The following is a 19,813-nucleotide window of genomic DNA, read 5'->3' on the forward strand; positions in this document are numbered from 1 at the left end:
TGTGTGTGTGTGTGTGTGTGTGTGTGTGTGTGTGTGTGTGTGTGTGTGTGTTTAAAGCTGCTTCGGGCTCAAAAATCTGTAACATTCCAAACTTTGAACCTATTTCCTCCTCTGTCATATAGTTTTTCCTTAAAAATATAATATGTGGGTTTGGGGTGATGGTTCAGTTGTTAAAATGCTTTCTACACAAACATGACGCTCTGAGTGCAGAGGACCCAGCAACCATGTTTAAAAAACAAATGTGGTGTGATCATTCATGTTAGGTCTCAAACCCAGGACTAATGGCTGAAGTGCCTATTTAACACTTCAAAGAGGACCTGGTATTGTGGGTTATTAATATTTATTATTGAATTATCTTTAGTTAGGCAGTGGTTATTCTTAATCCAGCTGTATAGCCAATCACCACACAGAGACTAGGATTTATTTAATTAACCTAGAGCACATTGCTGGGCAATAGTTACTCCATCTTAAACCTCCAAGCCTGCATAGTTTCCTCCCATTCAGATTTCCCACATTATACTTGCTTTTAGTCATATCTTAGGTCCGGTTCATCTCTCCAGGTGGTTCCAAGTCTTCTCCTGTTGATCTCTCCTCTCCCGACTCCTCCCACTCCCTTCCTTCTCCTCCCCTCCGGATCAGGATGTCCCACCCTATTCTCTCCATTGCCAGCACTGGCTGGAGGTTTTATTGACAATACAGAGAACAAATGGTGGCATGTTTACTGGCATGTTTACACAAACTTGAGGCAGGTGATGCTTAGAATAAACATCACAATGCAATGTCCGGATTGAAATCAGATAGTGGGGTAGAGAAATCAGCATTTGAACAAACAAGGGTAAATTGTGTACATTCCACAAGAACGTTATACCAACAACCTGGTCTGCAGGTTCTCCTTGAACCCCTCAATGCCTAAACTCCTCAAACCCAGGGGCTGGGCTGCCCTTACCGATGTAATCCGGCCTTGTTACTCCAGTCCCAACCCCCACCCTGGGCCCTTTTGATCTAAGCTTTATCCTCCTGGCCTCCTGAGCTGGCTCTCCCCTTTTCCCTCTCTCCTCTCCTCACCTAGCCTGGCTCAGTTGGGCTGTGTTCACTCGGGACTCATGTCTCTGCCTTTGATTATGCTCTCCCTTTTCTCTACAATAAACTTTCTCCTCCAACACTCTGTAGGTGCAGTCCTGTGCTTCCTTTTTATTTCTTTGTTTCGTTCAGACCACAAGTCTGTAACCCAGGGTCCAGAGGGTCCCTGCAGAGCACTGGCTAACCAGTCTAGCCACCTGGGAAGCTCTACCTCAAAAAATGAAGTGGAGCCGGGCATGGTGGTGCACGCCTGTAATCACAGCACTCAGGGAGGCAGAGATAAGTGGATCTCTGAGAGTTTGAGGCCAGCCTGGTCCACAAATGGAGTCCAGGACAGACATGGCTACACATAGAAACAGGAAAATAAATAAATAAATAAATAAGTAGAATGAAATGGACTCCCACTTTGTCCCTCACCACCTGCCCCTGCAGCAGTCAGGAGAGCTAGCCCTGGCCTAGGTCATGAGAGCAGGTGAGCTGGTCCTCACTAGCTATGTGGCACTCGGGAGAGCAGGCCTTCACCTCAGCTGGCATGACAACAGGAGAGCTGACCCTGCCTGCAGCCTGTGGCAGCCCAGGGTGGCCTAGCCGGAGCAGTGCTGGAGAGCTGGCCCTGGTGGTACAGATAAGGGAGAGCCGGCATGTTGTCCAGCTCAGCTACCACCCAGGCCCAGAACCACGGCTTTGACTTGGCCCACCCCAACATCTACTTTCTCTATGAGCTGCTAGAGTGCATGAAAGGGCCAGTCTTGCCAACTAAAGTGACTGGAGGCCAACAAAGGCCAACAACAGAATATCCAGGAGGAGTGACAGTGAGGATCCAAAATATTGATGGTGTCACAAAAGCCAGAGACCTTGAACCAGACCAATGACTCATTACATTGAACATTTACAAGTGAAGATGTATAGACAAAGGAATATACTGTGGGACCCACTGTGACACACTACAGCTTCCATGACTGGAGGTGTTCCATGCTTTGTTTTGTTTATTTGTGTGTGTGTGTGTGTGTGTGTGTGTGTGTTATTTGGTGGGGGGAGGGGAGGTTGCAAGGGCAGAAGTCGGGCAGATACAAGGTGATGGGGAGATGAGTGGGACTCAGGTATGTGATATGAAACTCACAAAGAATCAATAAAAAGAAAAAAAAAAAGGTGGAGAGGGACTGAAGAAGACATCTGACACAGGCTGCCAGCTTCCAGACCCACGGGCACCGGTACAGACGAATTCACAAGGTAATCCTGTCTCTATCATTTCAGTCTGCTGGAAGAGCGACCAGGTGACAAATGAGAGGTGACAAGAAAAAGATTTCCCCATTTCCTGCAGGGTATGAAAACACCCCCACCAGGCTCGGGACGATGGCAGCCTGAAGCCTCTACTCTGTCATTCTCCCTTCTTGGCCTCTAATGTCCATCTAATCTGTGTCCACTCTAGGGAGCAATCGGAACAGTTCTGTGTCCGGGTGCTGCCTGATAGTATCAAAGCCTTGTCCTGTAATGAAAAGCCTGATATTGACACCCGGCAGGCCAGATGCTCCGCTGAGTCTCAGGAGAGAGTGAATGTCAGGTGCTGACTGTCGGCAGGGAAGAGAGCCAGCAATCGCCTGAGAACTAAGGCCTGAATCTTGCCAGGGACCTGCCTCCACCAGTTCTGTGGTATTGGAAAAGTCACCTAACTCTTTTGGACTTGGTTTTGTGTTTGTAACTGACACACACCTGTAACCCCAGCACGTGGGTGGTAAAAGCAGAAGTAGATGTTCAAAGGTTATCCTCTATTATCTGGTGCGTTCAAGGCCATCCCGGGATACAGGAGACTGTGTATCAAAAACTTCATAAATAAATAGAATAAAGCCTTGGTAAACGTTTCTTTCTGGGGCTCTATGTGCTGATACAAGCACCTTAGGTAAAGCAACCCTCCTGCCCTCTTTCACAAGTCTCTTTCCCATATTCAGCTAATCTCATAAACAAATTAATATTAGAACAAAGACCTGATGCCTCAGGTGGATGAGTCCACTCTTTCCTGGTTCTCCTCCCGGTGTTTGCAAATTCCTTTTAAGGCATGAGCCAAAGCTAAAGTCTGTCCTATGTTGTTCTGTTTGACCATGGTGCTCTGTGGGTCCCACAGGTAGCTGTAAACTCCCGGAGGCTGTAAACTTCACTGCTGGGCACCTTCCACCAAGGACTGGAGTGATGGGACTGCTAGGCAGAGCCAGGTTACCAATAGTTGAAGTTGGAACATACATCACAGTTACATACCATTTAAGTGAAAGACGGATTCTGTTTAAGGGATTGCTCTTTGTCTAAGGAGAAAGAGCTGGGAGTGAGATACCAAAAAGCTATGAATAGCCAAGGTGCAGCTCCCCCTCGGAATCAAAATCACAAAATCACCCGATTTCCTGGCTCTCCTTCTCACGGAGACCGGAGTGGGCAGGGTGAATCAGGAGCAGTGGGAGAGAAGAGAACCGGAGGCATGAGCGGTCTGATCCTTCCCAGGCCCTCCAGGGCCCACTCCCAAGATCTCTCACTGGGTGTTAGGAAGCCACAGAGAGAAGCTTTGTTTTCATGGCACACAGTATTAATCACAAGTTGGAATAGCTCCCAGCTGAGCATTTGATGTGGAATGAGATGTGAATCTGAGAGAAGAATCACTACTGTCCCCCAAATTCTAGTCCTGAGTGGGACCAGAAAGAGCGCTTGCTAACGAGTCCGGACATGAGGTCTGTCTGTGACCAAGCCCACTCCCCTCCAACTCATAGACTGTCCACTTCCTCACCTGCAGGATTCTAATCCCAAGAGGCCCCTTTTTGTAAGTGTGGAGAAACTGTGAAAACACTGGTTTCTGGGTTCCATCCCTACCGTTTCTGCTTTGCATTTCTACTAGGTTTCCAGGTTGCTGAAGGCTGGTCTGGGGAAGACAGCGCACAGATGCCTGTGGTTCTGGAGTGCTACAGGAAGCAGAAACCATCCCACGCTGCACTTCCGGTTTGCACATGGTCACTGTGCTTTCCCTTGCTGTTCCACACTGCTGATGCTATTTTAGCAATTTTCAGGAAACGGACGTTTCTGTCCTTCTGGGAAAACAATGAAAGTTTAATAATAGTTAAAGTGATAGCTTGGAGGAAACTGGTACACACTATGTGTCTCTTTTAGCCTTGCTGTTTATATAACTGACTACAAGAATTGTATAATTTGACCTTTCTTCTAAATCTTTTGGTTTGGGGGGGGGAGTTGTTTTTGCTTGTTTGTTTGTTTGTTTGTTTTCCAAGTGTTTCTGGCTGTGTTTCTGGCTGTGCTGGAACTCAATTTGTAGATCAGGCTATACTCACAGAATCCACCTGCCTCTGTCTCCCGAGTGCTGGGATTAAAGGCCATGCCTGGCCTAAATCTTTTAGAAAATGCTTTTATTAGCATATGTTAATTATACATAACGATTGACTTCACACCGACTATATCAGTTACTGACCAGAAGAAACTTGGGGATCTTTCAATTACACACCCGATCACAGTCGGTCACTGAGAGGGGTCAGGGCAGGAGCTCTGTCTAACAGGAGCAGAGGCTGGAAGCATGGAGGAGGGCAGCTTATCCGCATTCTCTCCTGGCTCGCTCAGCTTGCTTTCTTATACAGCCCAGGAGCATCTGCCCACAGTGGGCTGAGCTCTCCCACAGCAACCATTAATCAAGAAAATGCCCCCATACAATGTCGTACACAGTAATCTGATGAAGGCATTTTCTCATTTGAGGTCTCCTCTTCCCAGGTGGCACCAGCTTGTATCCAGTCGACAAAACCAACCAGCACAGTGACCTTATCATACACGCCTTCCTTTCTGTTACCCTGTCTTGTCTCCTCAGAGCCACTGATTGCCTCCCTCACTACCCCCAATTGCCTGCCTTCTTCTACTTTTAGGGATCCTCATCAGGGTTCCTTCCCTGTTTTGCTTTGACAAGTTGACACAGCCGGCAGCCATGTGACAGGAAAGCCTCAATGGATCAGATTGGCCTAAGGGCATGTCTTCAGGGGATTGTCTTGATTACTAAGTGATGTCCAAGGGCTCAGCCCACTGTGGGTGGTGACATCCTGGATTGTTTAAAAAAAAAAAAAAAAAAAACAAACATGATAGCTCAGTGTGAACCTGTGAGCAAACCAAGCAGTCAAACAAACACATTTCTGGCCTGAGGAATTGCTTCCTGACTTAGGCGACCATTTTGCCTCATGAGTCAGGAAAATGTGAGCATGTGCCTGGTGAAGGTTAGGGTTGATGTTCCTGGTGCATTCCTTCTGTAGTTCATCCCTTTCCGCTTGAAGCCTCAACACAAAGGAGTTTAAAGGAGATGGGCCATTTCAAACCTACATTTCTGGCTGAGTATCCTTCCTCCAAACTCTCCTCTTAGACATATGCAGTAAGTTATCAAGATCACAGATCGCAAAGATATTCCATAAAACTATGGTAATGCATCTTCATTAACGTACTGACAGAATTTGCAGAACTGTTCTGGCGACAATGTGTTTTCTTGTAATTAGACTTCTCCATGCTCTGGGGACTTCATGGGCTCTTGAAATGTATTTCTGTAACATTCCTCTGAGGCAAATGAGGAGCAGGTGTAATTATGTCCTCTTCACACACGGGCAGGCGAACACAAAGGAATGGACTGAAATACACAAGGAAATGAAGCAAAAGGCCCAAATGGTCCCAATGTGACCCACCTCCCCCATCAGCCTGTTTCATTTGTGCTATGGGAACCTTGGAAGGCATTGTTCTGTCATTTTTTTTGCTAAAGTGGAAAACAAAATTCCTTGAGGACATCTGAAGCAAGGAATAAGGCTGAAGAATATGGGCGAGGGGAGGCCAAGTCTATGGAAACCGAATCACATTTCTACAGATAATGTGATCAGGGCTCTTCAACGATAAGTTCTACCAGCCTCTGATGAGTCCATCCACGTATTTGCTAGAGAAGCAGGCAGAAGATGGTGATTCTAAACTAATAGACACGCATGGCTGCAAACCTCTGAAAGCATTCAACGTTTTGGGAAGCCTATACAACTGGGAAATTTTCCAAATTATAGTAGTTTTCAGGGTAACAGGCTTCGAAGGCGTGCTGCCACTGGCCAGATGCCATATTACTGACACTAAAGAACAAATCCACAGACCCCAAGAAGAGAAACAGCCCAGAGCCCGAACTGTTAACCCTCTTTGCTACAGTGCCTCGGTTTTAGAAGAGGTTCATAATGAAAAAAAACTAGGCTCTTTAGGAATTCTTGATTTTAATAACTTCAGGGCTGGGGAAATGGCTTAGTGGATGAAGCAGCTGCTGGACAAGTGTGAGGACCAGAGATCAGATCCTTAGCACCCAAGTGGCAGTGGGTCCGTGTGGCAGCTCCGTGTGAGAGGCACTCAGAGGATCCCAGCAGCAAGCTGGCTAGCCAGACTAGCTGAAATGACTAGCCCTCTGGGGTCAGTGTGAGACTTTGCCTTGTTCTATAAAGTTGTAGAGAGAGGGGAAATACCTGATTTTGGCTTAAGCCTCCCTCCCACACACAGACACACATGCACACAAAGACACACACACACACACACCAATATATGCATACACACACGTAAAGCACTGGTGAGCACACACATACACACAAAATGCATGCACACACGTACACACATGCACTCATGAGCACACAGACACACGTGTATATGCACATGCATATACCACACATACATACAAACACACATTTTTAATTAATTTAACACCCTCACCTTCAAGCCATGGACACCAAATCAGGGTCAGAGTTAGGCTTGGCCGTTTTCAGACCTGCAGCTTCCACAAGGCCCAGCATGCTCCCCATGCATGGCCCACAGCAGAACATATCTCTTCTTCGTGCCTCTCACCTACACCGGCTCTGTAACTCGAATCTTTCCAGACGTCTCCCTTGCCAAAGACCTCGAGACTGCAGGAACTAAAAGGCAGCTGGGGGCCTCTCTCTCTCAAGATTCGGGATTTTGCTTTTCTGTAAGTATTATTCTTTGCCAAGTAGAGGACATTTTGGAATGTGGAATTCAGTTCAAAGATGGGACAGAAATGAATAAAATTCTCAAAAAAAAAAAAACAAGTCAGATGATAGGATGGAAAAACAGCTGTTCTGCAGGGTGTACGAGTTCAAAACTCGAAGATCCAAGGAGTCTCATGAGTCCCTGTGAGCGTGGCACTCCTCCTGATGCTCTGAGAAGGAGCTGGAAAGATGGCTCAGCCATAGGCAACAACGGCTGCTCTTGCAAATGATTGGCGTTTGATTCCCAGCACATACATGGTGGCTCACAACCATCTCTAACTCCAGCTCCAGGGGACCCAATGCTTTCTTCCAGTCTCCACAGACACCAAATATGCACACAATTCAGGACATACATGCAAGCAAAGCATCCATTCACATAAAATAAACATTTTAAAAATAATAAACAAATTGGTACCCAAAAAAAAGGGAAAGATTCTTCTGTTCAAATCCAGCTTGCAACTTAAGTTACTTGGTGACTAGCTTCTCCAGTAATGCTTTGGGTTCTTGTTTGTTTCTTTTTCAAGACAGGGTTTCTCTGGGTAGTCCTGCCTGTCCTGGAATTCACTCTGTAAACCAGGCTGGCATCAAACTCACAGAGATCCACCTGCTTCTGCTTCCCCAAGTGCTGGCATTAAAGGTGTATGCCACCACTGTCCGGCTATGCTCTGAGTGTCTTTAAGGTCTTTGGTTATGGTTGCTGTTGTTATTTTATTTGAAATCTTTGACATCATCTACGTTAATGGTCTGTCCATCAATAGTCTCCATTTTTCATAATGTCATAAATTCTTGACTCTTCATATCAGTAGATTCTAGACTCCACAAATTCAACCAGCTTTATATTTAAAATATTTTTAAACTGCAACTGTTCCAAGCATGTACATAAAGATTTTGGGGCCAGCCAGGGCCACATAATAAGACACTGACAAGAAAATAAATAAATTAACCACCCAGAAGCAAAACAAACAAAACCCAACTGTGGTGGTCTATGCCTATAATCAGAGCACTTGGGAGGGAGAAATGAGTAGATCTCTATGGAGTCAAGGTCAGCCTGGTCTACATCTAGTTTCAGGCCATCCAGGGCTTCAATAGTGAGACTCTAACACCCAAAAAGAAATAGAAAGAAAAAAAAAAAGACACCAATCAACATGTATTGACTCTGTCAAAATACCCTAAACAACATAGATCATCAGGAATAGAGCAGTTGTGTCATATTGAGTATTATGAGCCAATTAAGGGAAAATGTGTGCCCATTCATAAACCAGAGTCAAAGTCAATGTCTGTGGGGTCCTTGAGTTACTATCTGAAGATACTGGGATATGATTATCTATGTAGGATGGGTATAGAGACACTGCTAGAACAAACTTCTCTTACCCCAAAATTTCTTGGCTCTCTCCTAGTTTGTGCCAATATGCCTCTCAGGTCTGACCTTAACTGTGCACACTGGTCAAATGAACCATGTAAAGAAAAAGAAAACAAAAATCATGGAAACAACAGCCTTCGCAATACCCTCAAATAATGTTACATATCTTCGGGTAACTCTAGCCAAGCAAGTGAAAGACTTGTATGATTTAAAAATAAAATCAAGTCTTTAAAGAAAAGAATTAAAGAAGATATCAGAAGATGCAAGGATCTCCCATATTCGTGGACCAGAAGGATTAATATAGTAAAAATGACCATACTACCAAAAGCAATCTAGAGATTCAACACAATCCGCATCAAAATTCCAATATAATTCATTAAAGACCTTGAAAGAACAATTCTCAACTTCATATGTGTGTGCGTGGGAGGGGGGGGACAGGATAGCTAAAACAACCCTAAACAATAAAAGAGCTCCCTGATTTCAAGTTGTACTACAGAGCTATAGTAATAAAAACCACATGGTATTGACATTGAAGGCCTCTAAGACAACCTCCCCCCCCCAAAAAAAAGAAACTGAAGAAAAAAAAAAAGCCATTGAAAAGAGTCTTTAAAAATTGTCTATAACTCCAGTTTCAGGGGACGCCCTCACGAAGATGTACATGCAGGCAAAACATAATGCACATAAGATAAAAATAAATTTTAAAACATTGTGATAAAGATGCTGTGGGAGGCGCTAAGTTATCTTTAAGGATCTGGCCATGGGGAGTTTGACCCTGTTCCAGGGAGTTGGACTTGGGGTAATTTTTTCCTTCATTTTTTTGGGGGGAAGGATACAAGGATGGGAGGGTGGACCTGGAAGGAATGAAAGAGGAAAAAAGTACCTTGTATAAAATTCCTAAATAATCAATAAAAATGCTATATTGGAAAGAAAAAACTGAAGAAAAGCTTCTGTAAGGCAAAGGACACCATCAATTAGACAAACAGACAGCAGCCTAGAGAAGGAGAAAGATTTTTACTAACTCCAAATCCAATAGAGGCTTAATATCCAAGACACATAAAGAATTAAAGAAACTAGATGTCAAAAAACCAAATAATCCAATTTTAAAATGGGGAATAGATCTAAATAGAGAATTCTCAATAGAGGAATCTCAAAAGGTTGAGAAACACTTCAAGCAAAGTTCAACATTCTTAGCCATCAGAGAAATGCAAATCGAAACCACTTTGAGATTCCATCTTACACCTGTTAGAATAGCTCAGATCAAAAACAAGGAACACTCATGCTGGCAAGGATGTGAAGCAACAGGAACACTCCTCTATTGCTAGCGGGAGTACAAATGTGTACAGCCACTATAGCAGGTCCTCAGAACACTGGACATCCATCTACCTCAGGACCCAGCTATACCAGTCTTGGGCATATACCCAAAAGATGGCCCATCATACTACAAGGACATTTGCTCAACTATGTTTACTGTGGCTTTATTGATAATAACCAGAACTGGAAACAACTAGATACCCCTCAACTAACAGTTAAAAAAATTGTGGTGCATTTATATAATGGAGTACTACTCAGCCAATAAAAAACAAGCAAACAAACAAAGTGACATCGTGAAATTTGCAAGCGAATGGATTCAACTGGACAAAAATAATTTTGAGTGAAGTAACCCACACAGAGAAAGAAAAATATGGTAAGTATTCACTTATAAGTGGATATTAGCTGTAAAGTAATAAAAAAAAATAAAAATAAAGCATGCTCCAATCCACAGACCCAGAAAAGCTAAGTAACAAGAAAGGTTTAGGGATGCAAGGTTCTTCCTGGGAAAAAGAAACAGAACATACTTCACAGGTAGACAAGGGGTGTGTGGGGTTAGGAATAAAGGTATGTGAAGGGTGGACACTAGGAGAAACAATGGAATTGGGGGCATTTTAGGGGCCTAGAATTGATTGTGTTGCTTGGTTATTAGTAGCCATACTTAGGCAGATCTATAATGAAAAAGGAAACTGAGAAAGGGAAATAAAAAATGTATAGTTTGAGGACAAAAGGGACACCAGAAAATGTAATAAGTAGAGTCCAGTCCAGTGCTCAACGAGACAAAAGGTTTAAAGAAACCCAAATGCTAAATGGAATAAAGGGGAAGACCCCACCCACGTAAGCTTCCAGCTTGTGAAAAGGAATTAAGAAAAAATTTAAAGCCAGTTGATGGTAGCTTATGCCTCTAATCCCAGAACTCAGAAGGTAGTGGCAGATGGATCTCTGACTTTAAGGCCAGCCTGGTTTACAGATCAAGTTCCAGGACAGCCAAGCTTGGACAGTGAAGGAAACCATTGAAAACAGAAAGATCGTGATGATGTAATTGAACAAGGAGGCCATGTTCCAGCCCCAGCAAGCCTCAGAAACTTGGCAGCTTTGGCCGCATGGTTCTGGCTTTAGAGCCAAGGACACAAGAAAGGGGTTATGGAATCTCCCTCTGTGACTAAGAAAAGTCTCTGAGGCCAGGTATGTGTCAGGGGTGTCCCTTCATGGAGGCCGAGAGTATTGTGTATTCATGTCACAATGCAGAAATGCATTCATTACAACTTCAAAATAGCATATTGCAAATGAAAGGGAAAATAAAACTTCAATTGTATTTCTCATCATATGAAAATGCATGATAACCAGTATCAATAAAAAGAGCAGAAAACACAAGTAAAAGGCAGGCAGAAAAGATTATGAAACTTTCCATTATGGAAGAATCATAAATGATTAAGGAGTTAGATAAGTTTTAAACTTCAAATAAACTATAAATGTATTAGAAGATTATATAGTAACCCACTAATACTAAAATTCCTATGACCTTGTGTATTACTTAAAAAAAAAATAGATTAAAGGCAGCTGGGCATGGTGGGGCAGGCTGTTTACCTCCGTTTGAAGCCAGCCAAGAATACATAGAGAAACCTTGTCTCAAAAAGCAAAATTTATTAATTTTAGGGCAGGCACGGTGGCACTATCCTGTTTCCTGGGACCAGGGAGGCTGTGACAGGAGGAGGCCAAGTCTGAGGTTAGCCTCGGCTACACCGATAGAGCCTGTATCGACAAACAAAATAGAGGCATTGAGATGGCTCAGTCTGTAAAGGCACTTGGCACCGAGCCTGATTTTCCGTGAGGGAAAAGTGGATTTAGCCAAAGGTAAAGCTAGCTCATGTTCATTTGATCCTGGAACCAGCCCACATGTTAGAAGGAGAAAGCCAACACCTGAAGTTATCCTCTGATCCACGCATGAGTCGGCAAGTATGCTCTACACACAGGCACATACACGCAGTAAATAAATGCATATGTTCCAAACATAAGTGGGCAGAGCATAGCAAGATGGCTCACCAGGCCAAGGCTCTTACATGTAGGCACCCCCTGATTTGATCACTGATCCCACAAGGTGGCAGGAGAGAACCTACTCCTGAGGGTTCTCTGCCTGTCTCTGTCTCTATAAAAATACTAAATAGAAGAGTAGCAAGAGGAGAGTGGGTGTAGCCAGAGTAAAGCCAGCTCACGCTCATCATGGCACTGGCTCTCTACGGTATTCCCGGCTCCTTGTGAAAGACAAAGGTGCTAAGGACGCAGACTTGTCCTCCATCCTTCAGGAGGACTGTCGGAAGAAAATGAGTTTACAAGTGGAGAAAACTACAAAAGGGAACACAGGGAGAGGGATGCTGAAGAAAGAGAACAGAAGAACAACGAACAGAACAAAATACGCATTTTCATTGTGGCCACTCAGAAGAAAGCAAGATGGCCATTATCATCAGCTGGGTTTTTGTTGCTGTTGTTGTTTTGTGGTTTTCTCTGTGTTGCCCCAACTGTGTTGCTCTCTCTCTCTGTAAACCAGGCTGGTCTCAGAGTTCCCTCTACCTCCCAAGTACTGGGATTAAAGGCCTGCCCTACTATGTCTCACTTCAGCATCAGCATCTTGAACTCTCATGCCAGCATGTATTGTCACTTGAGTTTTTTTTTTTTTTTTTTTTTTTTAAATCTTTTATTTATTTTTTATTAATTACACTTTATTCATTTTGTATCCCCCCATAAGCCCCTCCCTCCTCCCCTGCCAATCCCACCCTCCCTCCCCTTTCTGCATGCATGCCACTCCCCAAGTCCACTGATAGGGGAGGTCCTCCTCTCCTTCTTTCTGATCTTAGTCTATCAGTTCTCATCAAAAGTGGCTGCATTGTCCTCTACTGTGGCCTGGTAAGGCTGCTCCCCCCCAGGGGGAAGTGATCAAAGAGCAGGCCAATCAGATTATGTCAGAGGCAGTCCCTCTTCCCATTACTATGTAACCCACTTGGACACTGAACTGCCATGGGCTACACCTGTGCAGGGGTTCCAGGTCATCTCCACGAATAGTCCTTGGTTGGAGTAGGAGTCCCTGGGAAGTTCCCTGTGTTCAAATTATCTTGTTCTGTTGCTCTGCTTGTGGAGTTCCCGTTCCCTCCAGCTCTTACTATTTCCCACTTCTTACATAAAATTCCATTCACTCTGCCCATCAGTTGGCCATCAGGCTCAGCATCTGCTTTGACAGTCTATACTGCAGAAGCTTTCAGAGGCCCTCTGTGGCAGGTTTCAAGGTGGTTTCCTGTTTTCTTCTGGCTTTCAGAGGCCCTCTGTAGCGGGTTCCGAGGTTGTTTCCTATTTTCGTTTTCTTCTGATGTACATCCTCTTTGCCTTTCAGGATGGGGATTGAACATTTTAGTTAGGGTCCTCTCTTTTGCTTAGTTTGTTTAGATGTACAGCTTTTAGTGGGTTTATTCTATATTGTATGTTTATATGAGTGAGTATATACCGTGAGTGTCTTTTTGCTTCTGGGTCAACTCACTCAGGATGATCCTTTCCAGGTCCCACCATTTACCTGCAAATTTCATGATTTCCTTATTTTTCATTGCTGAGTAATACTCCATTGTATAGATGTACCACAGTTTCTGCATCCATTCTTCAGTTGAGGGGCATCTGGGTTGTTTCCAGCTTCTGGCTATTACAAATAAAGCTGCTACAAACATGGTTGAACAAATGTCCTTGTTGTGTACTTGCGCCTCTTTTGGGTATATGCCTAGGAGTGGTATGGCTGGATCTTGAGGAAGCGCTATTCCTAGTTGTCTGAGAAAGCGCCAGATTGATTTCCAGAGTGGTTGTACCAGTTTACATTCCCACCAGCAGTGGAGAAGCGTTCCCCTTTCTCCACAACCTCTCCAGCATGTGTTGTCCCTTGAGATTTTCATCTTGGCCATTCTGATGGGTGTAAGGTGAAATCTCAGGGTTGTTTTGATTTGCATTTCCCTAATGGCTAATGAGGTTGAGCATTTCTTTAAGTGCTTCTCTGCCATTCGATATTCCTCTGCAGAGAATTCTCTCTTTAGCTCTGTTCCCCATTTTTTAAGTGGATTACTTGGTTTGTTGCTTTTCAGCTTGTTTAGTTCTTTATATATATTGGATATGAGTCCTCTGTCAGATAGAGGGTTGGTGATGATTCTTTCCCAATCTGTAGGCAGTCGCTTTGTTTTGATGACGGTGTCCTTTGCTTTACAGAAGCTTTTCAATTTCATGAGGTCCCATTTATTGATTGTTGCTCTTAGAGCCTGTGCTGTTGGTGTTCTGTTCAGGAAGTTTTCTCCTGTACCAATGAGTTCTAGGGTATTCCCCACTTTTTTTTCTAGCCGATTTAATGTGTCTGGTTTTATGTTGAGGTCTTTGATCCACTTGGACTTCAGTTTTGTGCAGGGTGATAAGTATGGATCTATTTTCATTTTTCTACATGTAGACATCCAGTTGGACCAGCACCATTTGTTGAAGATGCTATCATTTTTCCATTGTATGGTTTTGGCATCTTTGTCAAAAATCAGGTGTCCGTAAGTGTGTGGGTTTATTTCTGGGTCTTCTGTTCGATTCCATTGATCCACCATTCTGTTTCTATGCCAGTACCATGCAGTTTTTATAACTGTTGCTCTATAGTACAGCTTGAGATCAGGGATGGAGATACCTCCAGAAGATCTTTTATTGTAGAGGATTGTTTTAGCAATTCTCGGTTTCTTGTTATTCCATACAAAGTTGAGAATTTTTCTTTCCAGGTCTGTAAAGAATTGTGTTGGCAATTTGATGGGAATTGCATTAAATCTGTAGATTGCTTTTGGTAAGATGGCCATTTTTACTATGTTAATCCTGCCAAGCCATGAGCATGGGAGATCTTTCCATCTTCTCATATCTTCCTCTAATTCTTTCTTCAGAGACTTGAAATTTTTTTCATACAAGTCTTTGACTTCCTTGGTTAGGGTTACGCCAAGGTACTTTATGTCATTTGTGGCTATTGTGAATGGTGTTGTTTCTCTAATTTCTTTCTCAGCCCTTTTGTCTTTTGTATACAGGAGTGCTACTGATTTTTTTGAGTTAATTTTATATCCGGCCACTTTGCTGAAGGTGTTTATCAGCTGTAGGAGTTCCCTGGTAGAGTTTTTGGGGTCACTCATATATACTATCATATCATCTGCAAATAGTGATAATTTGACTTCTTCCTTTCCCATCTGTATGCCCTTGATCTCCTTCGACTGTCTTATTGCTCTAGCAAGGACTTCCAGCACTATGTTGAAGAGATATGGAGACAGTGGGCAGCCTTGTCTTGTCCCTGATTTCAGTGGGATTGCTTTAAGTTTCTCTCCGTTCAGTTTGATGTTGGCTATAGGCTTGCTGTATATCGCCTTTACTATGTTTAGATATGTGCCTTGTATCCCTGCACTCTCCAGTACTTTAAACATGAATGGATGTTGGATTTTGTCAAATGCTTTTTCAGCATCTAGGGAGATTATCATGTGGTTTTTTTCTTTCAGTTTGTTAATATGGTGGATCACATTGATGGATTTCCATATATTGAACCACCCCTGCATACCTGGGATATTTGGTCATAGTGGAAAATATCTTTGATGTGTTCTTGGATTCGCTTTGCAAGTATTTTGTTAAGTATTTTTGCATCAATGTTCATAAGGGAGATTGGCCTGAAATTCTCTTTCTTTGTTGAGTCTTTGTGAGGTTTAGGTACCAAGGTGATTGTGGCTTCATAGAATGAGTTTGGTAATGTTCCTTCTGTTTCTATTTTGTGGAATAGTTTGAAGAGAATTGGAGTTAGCTCTTCTTTGAAGGTCTGGTAGAATTCTGCACTGAAGCCATCTGGTCCTGGGCTTTTTTTGGATGGGAGACTTTTGATGACTGCTTCTATTTCTTTGGGGGATATAGGACTATTTAGTTGATTTACCTGGTCCTGATTCAGCTTTGGTGAGTCAAATCGATCAAGAAAATTGTCCATTTCATTTAGATTTTCAAATTTTGTGGCATATAGACTTTTGAAGTAAGTCCTAATGATTGTTTGGATTTCCTCAGTGTCTGTAGTTATGTCCCCCTTTTCATTTCTGATTTTGTTGATTTGGGTGGTGTCTCTCTGCCTTTTAGTTAGCTTGGCTAAGGGTTTGTCTATCTTGTTGATTTTCTCAAAGAACCAGCTCTTGGTTTCATTGATTCTTTGAATTGTTTTATTTGTTTCTAATTGATTGATTTCAGCCCTGAGTTTGATTATTTCCAGCCGTCTACTCCTTTTTGGTGTGTCTGCTTCTTCTTTTTCTAGGGTTTTTAAGTGGGCCATTAAGTTGCTTGAATGAGCTGTCTCGAATTTCTTCTTGAAGGCACTTAGTGCTATGAACTTTCCTCTTAGCACTGCTTTCATTGTGTCCCACAAGTTAGGGTATGTTGTGTCTTCATTTTCATTGAGTTCTAGAAAGGCTTTAATTTCTTTCTTTATTTCTTCCCTGACCCAGCTGTCATTTAGTAACAAGTTGTTCAGTTTCCATGAGTGTGTAGGCTTTTTGCTATTTCTGTTGTTGTTGAAGTCCAGCTTTATTCCATGGTGATCAGACAGGATACAAGGGATTATTTCAGTCTTCTTGTATCTGTTGAGGCTTGCTTTGTGACCAACTATATGGTCTATTTTGGAGAAGGTTCCATGAGGTGCTGAGAAGAAGGTAAATTCTTTTGTGTTTGGGTGTAAAGTTCTGTAGATGTCTGTGAGGTCCATTTGATTCATGACCTCTGTCAGAGACATTGTTTCTTTGTTTAATTTCTGTTTTGTTGACCTGTCCTTTGTTGAGAGTGGGGTGTTGAAGTCTCCCACTATTAATGTGTGGGGATCTATATGTGGTTTAAATTTTATCAATGTTTCTTTTACAAATGTGGGTGCTCTTGTATTTGGGGCATAGATGTTCAGGATTGTGATGTCTTCCTGGTGGAATTTTCCCTTGATGAGTATGAAGTGTCCTTCCTCATCTCTTTTTATTATTTTTGGTTGAAAGTTTATTTTATCAGATATTAGAATGGCTACTCCTGCTTGTTTCTTGGGTCCATTTGCTTGGAAAGTCATCTTCCAACCTTTTACCCTCAGGTAATGTCTATCTTTGTGTCTTAGGTGTGTTTCTTGTATGCAACAGATTGCTGGGTTTTGTTTACGTATCCATTCTGTTAATCTGTGTCTTTTTACTGGAGAGTTGAGTCCATTGATGTTGAGAGAGATTAATGACCAGTGGCTGTTAGATCTTTTGATTTTGATGTTGGCTGTGTTCATAAGTTTGTGTGCTTGGTTGCTTTTTGTTTTGCTGTGGTAAGGTTAATTATTTCCTGTGTTTTCTTGACAGAAGCTAATTTTCTTGGGTTGTATTTTCCCTTCCAGTGTCTTCTGTAATGCTGGATTTGTGTGTAGGTATTGTTGAAATTTGTTTTTGTCATTGAATATCTTGTTTTCTCCGTCTATGAGGACTGAGAGTTTTGCAGGGTATAGTAGCCTGGGTTGACATCTGTGTTCTCTTAGGGTCTGCATGATATCTGTCCAGGCCCTTCTGGCTTTCATAGTTTCTGTTGAAAAGTCAGGTGTGATTCTAATGGGTTTGCCATTATATGTTACTTGGCCTTTTTCCCTTGCAGCTTTTAGTATTTTTTCTTTGTTCTGTATACTTCCTGTTTTGATTATTATGTGGCGGGAGGATTTTCTTTTCTGGTCAAATTTGTTGGGTGTTCTGTAGGCCTCATGTATCCTTATTGGCTTCTCCTTTAACTTGGGGAAATTTTCTTCAATGATTTTGTTGAAAATATTTTCTGGGCCTTGGAGAAGGGAGTCTTCTTTTTCCTCTATTCCTATTATTCTCAAATTTTGTCTTTTCATATTGTCTTGGATTTCTTGGACGGTCTGTGTCAGGAATTTTTTGGATTTCACATTTTCTTTGACAGATACATCGATTTCTTCCATTGTATCTTCTACACCTGAGATTCTTTCTTCCATTTCTTGTATTCTGTTGGTTATGCTTACCTCTGTAGTTCCTGTTTTCTTCCCTAAATTCTTCCTCTCCATTATTTCCTCCATTTGTGTTTTCTTTAATTTTTCTAGTTCTATCTTCAGGTCTTGAGTTGTTTTGTTTACTTCCTTCACCTGTCTGCTTGTATTTTCCTCTTTTTCTTTTAGTTCCTTCAACTCTGTCTCTTTGATTTCTTTCAGTGATTTAATTATTTCTTCTCTGAAGGCCACAAGCTGTTTGGCTGCATCTTCCCGTATTTCTTCACGGATGGCCCTAATTTGCTTGTCTTTATCTTCCTCCATTTCTTTACGGATAGCCATGATCTGTTTGGTTTTATCTTCCTCTAATTCTTTACGTATTTTATTTGTCTCCTCTATTATCCTCTTCATCAATATAGATGTAAGGTCCTCTTCTTGATTTTCTATTATGCTGCATTGTTCAGGGCTGTTCGCCCCTGGATGGCTGGGTTCTGGAGATGCCATATTGCTCTGTCTTTTGTTGGTTGAGCCTTTACGCTGACCTCTACCCATTGGGCTGATTTAGGTTTTGGCTGTTAGTTTCTGTGCTTCCTGGAGTCCTGAGGTAGGGAGTATCCCCTTGGCCGGAAGATGATTTTTCCTGAAGGAGTCCTTCTCTGATTTTTGGTTATGGTCACTGTATGGCCAGTGTTTCTCCGGAGATGCCACTGCTCACCTCAGGTTTATAGCCCTGAGTAGTAGCTGTGGTCTATGTTAGGCAGGGGGGGATCTCCTCTTACCCATAAAATTTCTCAAGACAGCTGCCCCACTGCTGGGTTTCTTGTTATAAATTTAGTGTGCTGCTGCTCACTAAATTTCCATATACAGTCCTCTTGAAGAAACTGCTGATTCCCTAGCTATGGGGTTTTCTCCCAACAGGGAAACTCAGTCTGTTATCCTGGGGCGCACAGTTCTGTCTGAGAAAGTGGGAGGTGCACTCAGCAAGTCTCTGGGCCAAAGGCTGATTGCTCTGCTCTGGACCTGGAGAATGTGCACCTAGGTTGATTTGGCACCTGGGGGCACTGTTCTGGTCTGGAGGCTGGGTGCCTCACTCTGGACCAGAAGCTGTGTGTCTCTGTCTGGGATGGCGGCTACAGGCACTGCTCTGGTCCAGACGCTGTGGGTGCAGCCCCCCTGAAGGATCAGGGATTCCTACAGTTTTGGCAGTCCAGCCAGGGACAACTGGCCGATCCCTGGCACAGTATCTGAGGGCTGCTGTAATGGCTCTTAGGCTCCTGCAGGTTCGAGGATGCAGCTGTGTGTCCCAGTGCCCCAGGGGAACGCAACAATGGCGGCAGAGCACAGCGCTTCTGCCTGCACTAGAGTCTGCGTGAGTCCAGGAAGTGTTTTGGTGCTGGGTGTCCTAAGCGTTAGAGCTGCTGACCCCCTCCGCTGGGGGTTTCCTCCTGCCAGAGACACGCAGTCTGGTGCCCTGTTGCCCTGGTGCCCACAGTTCTATCTGAGGCGGCGAATCACGCGCGCAGGCAGGGCTCTGTGCAGGCAGGCGCCTTTGTCCCTCCCGGCTCTGGGTCCGGGCTGGCTCCTGGGGCACCCGCGGAACCCGAGTCTTTTCCAGGGGATGTCTGGGTAACCTGGGGTCGGTCCCAATTGTTTCCTGCTCCGTGGGGTTATCTCTCGACTGGGAGATCCAGTCTATGGTGTTGTGGGCCCACAGTTCAGTCTGGGACCGTGACCAGATCGCGCTGGCGGGTAGCTCTGAGCTGGCGACCAAGCGCCTGGCGGAATGGGGATCTCTTCCGCGGTTTTGCCGGGTGAGTTAAAGCTGATCGAATCCCCCACCGTGGGGTATCCTCTCACCTGAGAAACACAACCACTTGTGTTTTATGGCCGCGAGTTCTGATTGCTGGTCACTGTGCCAATCCTGCTGTGCTGCTCCTCAGAATGAGAGTCCTCCCGGCGCTGCCATCTTGCCCCGCCGTCACTTGAGTTTTTTATCTTAGTGACAATACAAGCTGGAGAGGATGTGGA

The 19,813-nt window shown here is 43.6% G+C and overlaps 2 long non-coding RNA genes across 4 annotated transcripts in view; one reads left to right on the plus strand and one right to left on the minus strand.

Annotated features, from left to right (window-relative positions):
• Positions 1–2,940, plus strand: part of LOC129681085 (uncharacterized) — a 10,443-nt gene extending 7,503 nt beyond the window's left edge. The window contains exon 3 of the long non-coding RNA XR_008720772.1: positions 2,510–2,940. This is a non-coding gene — a long non-coding RNA (uncharacterized LOC129681085). The remainder of the gene's footprint in view (positions 1–2,509) is intronic.
• Positions 1–19,813, minus strand: part of LOC129681083 (uncharacterized) — a 33,884-nt gene that overhangs the window by 3,558 nt on the left and 10,513 nt on the right. For 2 of the 3 annotated variants that reach the window (XR_008720770.1, XR_008720769.1), the window contains one exon: positions 3,931–4,145. This is a non-coding gene — a long non-coding RNA (uncharacterized LOC129681083). Of the gene's footprint in view, positions 1–3,930; positions 4,146–5,543; positions 5,723–19,813 lie in introns of all 3 variants that reach the window. The other variant, XR_008720771.1, reaches the window with a different exon arrangement.

Source organism: Psammomys obesus, unplaced genomic scaffold, assembly GCF_907164565.1.
Source record: "Psammomys obesus unplaced genomic scaffold, mPsaObe1.curated_primary_1811, whole genome shotgun sequence".
Classification (NCBI taxonomy): Eukaryota; Metazoa; Chordata; class Mammalia; order Rodentia; family Muridae; genus Psammomys; species Psammomys obesus.